Source organism: Myotis davidii, unplaced genomic scaffold, assembly GCF_000327345.1.
Source record: "Myotis davidii unplaced genomic scaffold, ASM32734v1 scaffold30, whole genome shotgun sequence".
In the NCBI taxonomy this organism is placed as follows: domain Eukaryota; kingdom Metazoa; phylum Chordata; class Mammalia; order Chiroptera; family Vespertilionidae; genus Myotis; species Myotis davidii.
Window position 1 is genome coordinate 706,749 of NW_006282874.1, and position 4,415 is coordinate 711,163.

Below are 4,415 nucleotides of genomic sequence, written 5' to 3' on the forward strand. Positions count from 1 at the left end.
CGAGGCATTTTTCCCCAGCACATCCCACGGGTGGCGCCGTTCAGATCCTATTACTCAGGAGGAAAGGAGTCTCGCAGAAAAGGGGCCTGGATCCTGCCTGTGGTGAATTCTTCCCTCTGCAGTTCCCTGGGGAGGGCCTGGAAGGGGCCAGTGCTTCAGTGGGAGAAGTGAGAGCCCTCTGGCCGACTCCCAAGGCCGTCCCCTTTGTCACAGGAAGAACTTGTCCCTGAAGCACTACTGCAGTCGTTTCATTTAACGATTCACAAATTAAAATGACAGAGTTTTATGTACGCATATCCCTTCTCGAGTGAAATATGGTGCCGTTCTTTCCAGCTCAGGAAGGGCGTTTGTTAATGTCATAGGACTATCAACTCAATGGTCCCTTTCCCTCACCGTCGCTGCTGACATTCTAAAAGGCAGGTGATTTGTTACCCGCTACTTTTTGTCGGTAGTAAGTCCAGCATTTGTCAGCAGTAAAGCAAGGGACGCCATTCAGTGGGACAGGGAAGCATGAAGCCTGAGCCGAGGTTTCATCAGTTGTCTGTTACACGCACCTTTCTGGCTACTTCTCGGGGTGTGTTGGAGGGGTCATCGTGAGAATGTGACCCTGGGGTGACCTGTGAGCTGGTGATAGGGGGCTCCCTGCCCCTCCCGTCCTTGGCACACACACTCTACCCGCCGTTCCCACCCAGAGCTGTTTCCCAGAACGTGGCTGTGAGAGAGGAACTGGTGTTGAGACCCTCTGGACAGTGGACGTGGCTGAGCCCCGGTAAGGCCGCTACGTACATTTGGAAGATTCTGGAGGGCGGGTGCAACAGCCCAAGACTGGCCTTGGAGTTCCCTCACGTCTTAACCCTGCCACCTGCCCATGTGGAGGGGCCTGCCTCTGTCTTCGATTTCCCCCCGTGTCTGCGTCTGTGTTGGGCCAGTTTCAGATTTCACCCAGGAAACTCCGAGTTTGTGAACCAACTGAGTGGAAGCCACATGTGCAGACCCTGGGACCATGGCTCACCTCCTTGTACGTTGGAGAAGTTCTATTCTCTATCCGTGCCTCAGTTTCCTCACCTGGGGAAAATCGGACGGTAATAGCTCCCGTCTCCTGGCGCAGTCCTGTGACGTGTGGGTGTGGTTTTGGGGTGATTATCTAGTGGTTTGGGAATGTGTGTCTCCACTTATGTTACAGAATCGGCTACTCAGTGCTGTGTATACAGACAAACTCAGATCCAGTGGCATCAACATGAATTTTTTGGGGCCCCATTACTGGCTGCTGGGGGTCAGACAGGTCGCACCATGAGCTTCCTAGGCAACTTGGAGAGAAAGAAAGTAGAACTGATGAACATAGCACCCCAAGCTCCTTTTCTATTTCTCTGACTCATCCCAACATTCAAGAAATCACATTAGCTCCCACCTGTGGAGCCCTCATTCGGCATGAGACACTGTCCTGAGTTTGAATCCCTTTACATCCACGTCAGCTCTAATTCATGTAAACTTCACCACCGACCTATGGGATGTGGTTGATCATCAGCCCTGACACTGTACAGGCAGGAACCTGAGACACAGTTCAGTCATGGGGTTCCGAGGATGCAGAGAGGAGCAAGCCAGGCCTCAAGGCCAGGCACGCTGCCGGCGCTGCCTCCTGTGGGCAGGAAGCGACGTCCTCTCTCAGGCACCTGGCTCCTCCCAGTTGTCCTAAAATGAAGGGGCCTCCCAGGGTCCGAGGGGAGGCTCTTTCCCTGTCCCCTGGTCACATGGGACGTGGAGCCTGCTAAGCATTTCCTGACAGTTGCTCCTTGTTGCCACAGGATGTCACCATTAAAACCGGCCTACGGGACACAAGAAAATGCTGGGCCTCTCTGCCCACCCTGAGCAGAACCCCCTGCGGCCCAGAGCTAGGCTCGGCCAGAAGGACCCCAGGCTTAGCGGTGTCGCTCAGTGCTCAGCTCTTTAAAAGGGAGTGTCACCTTCCAGCCGCCCCGGAACACTCCCAGCTGCTCACCTCTGCGCATGAAGGTAAGATGACACCGTGCATGGCTCTTGGCTCCTCTTGTGGGACCCCCGTGGTAGACGACTTTGCAAAAGCTATTTCCGCAGTGGAACTGGCAGAGGTGGCGTTTCATTGGATGAGTGGGGAGGAGGAGACTGGGACCAGGAAGCCTCGTATGACGGGTTTCTGACACGTGTGGTCCCTGGATGGCGCGTCATTTTCTGGGAAGACATGACCCTGGAGGGTTATGTCTCTCTGCTACTCGGTGGTGCCCGCCCTGGGCAGAGGCCGGGCCTTTACCTCTCGGAACCCCACAGCCCCCTTGGGGTTCAGAGCCACGCCCTGTGGGGCTGAGAATGTGCCAGTTCTGAGCAGGGCACTGCATGGAGCCTGTGCCCCAGGAGGGCATCACTCCAGCTGGGTGACTGATGGGGGTCGTGTTGGCCACCATAGGGGATGACTGTTGCCATGGGGAGGACCCTTGGGCCCTGACACAGAGTCATGCCCCCACGGCTCCCTAGTGCTACATGGGTGCTCCTGGACCCCGAGGCACAGCTCCTGTCTCTGTCCCTCCTTCTTGTCTTGTCACCCCTAGTCCCTGAGCAGCAGGGTCTGAAGAGGAAGACTTTCCAGTGATAAGTCATAGGCTTGGGCAGGGCTGGGCAGAGGAGGTCTTAGGAATGCCTCGGGGATGGCACGGGTTGCATGTGTCATTTGAGGTTCTCTCCAGGTTCATTAAGATTCTAGACACAGCTCAGCTGGCGTGGCTCAGTGGTTGAGTGTCAACTTATGAACCAGGAGGTCATGATTTGATTCCTGATCAGGGCACAAGCCCAGGCTGGGGGCTGGATCCCCAGTAGAGGGCATGCAGGAGGCAGCCAATCAGTGTTTCTCTCTCATCCTTGATGTTTCTCTCTCTCCCTCCCCCTCCCCCTCCCACTCCCCCCTCTCCTTTCCTCTCTGAAATCAATAAAATATATTTAAAAAAAGATTCTAGACACAGATGGCAGAACATTGTCCATATGTATGTGTATAATTTATTTTTGGTTCAAAAATAAAAGTTTCCTAAGAGTGGACATTGAAAGTCTCACTTGCCCATCCAGCTCCACGCGCCAGCCCATCTGCGTGGCTAATCCCCACTTTGCAGGTGCCTCGCGCAGCCTGCCCGCACATATATTTATGCCGACGCGAGCAAATCCAAACGCACAGCTGCCTCCCGCCTTCGTTCATGCGAGTCGCCTGCTTGTAAATACTGTTCTGCACTTTGCTTTTCCACTGAACAATATATCCTGGAGGCCTCTGATCCGGGCCATTGAAACACATCCCAATACAAGGGAGCCCTGTGCTCCCGGCACCTCTCTCTCCTGCCGGGGGCCAGCAAATGCAGAGGATGATGCCGGGCACCTGCACAGACTCTCAAAAATACGGTCGCAAGAAAATGCACTGGTGACAGCAAAATCAACGCCATGCGATTTTGATCACAGTTTAAGGACAAAAATTGTGAAAGAAAGGCGTCCGTCCATTTTCTCGCTGGAGAAATACGTATTCGTTTACTTGCTATTCCCCAAGCATTTGCTGAGCACGTGTGTGGTCCGAGGCTTGGCTGGGTGCTGCAGGGAGGGCAGGCCCAACAGACAGGGCCTCCGCTCCCTGGTGGGACTGCAGCACACCCTCTTCCCCCCAGTGACGCCAGGTCTCATAGCCTCCGTACCCAGCCTGCCTCCTTGCCTGTCCCTGCCTCCCCTTCCAGGTGTCTTCCCTGATTCCCTGCCTCCCCCGCCCCAGTTAGGTCAGCGGCTGGTCAGGCTGATTGCAGTTGCTTGCTTACAGTCTGCGTCTCTTCTGGGCTGTGAGTCAGTGCAGCCCCGTCTACTGGAGGGAGCTCTGGTCCCCAGTGCCCTCTCCCAGGCTGTTTTCTCATCTATAGTCGTCCTAACAGTGATGGTGAGAACAGAACTCTCCACCTGCAATGCCTGGGGAAGATGCTGAGTAGATGTTTGATGCTTCAACCCCCGCCCCGCCCCCATTCTCCTCTCCACTCTGGACCCCAAAGCCCAGATGAAGTCGGTTACCAGTAAATGATGGGTTCCTTGCTTGGTGGAAGAGGCGCAGCTGCCTGTATCAGAGGCAGAGATTGCTCAGGGCTTTCCCCCTTGCTCAGGCATCCACTGGGTTTAACACCCTCTTCAAAGTGTAACACCCTCCCCAGCCACGTGATGTGTGTGGGCTCATTTCCCTTCCCCCAGGGGCCTGGGCAGGACCTTTGACATTCGACCTGATCCCAGGCTTCCAGTTCACAAGGGCAACTACAGACTCTGCGGAGACAGCATGCTCCAGGCCAGGAGGCCTACAAGGCTGGGGGGCTTCAGTCTGGCCGCAGCGCCCCGCACAGGCCTGGCGGGCGAGCGGGCGGGGCCAGGCTGGGAGGGGG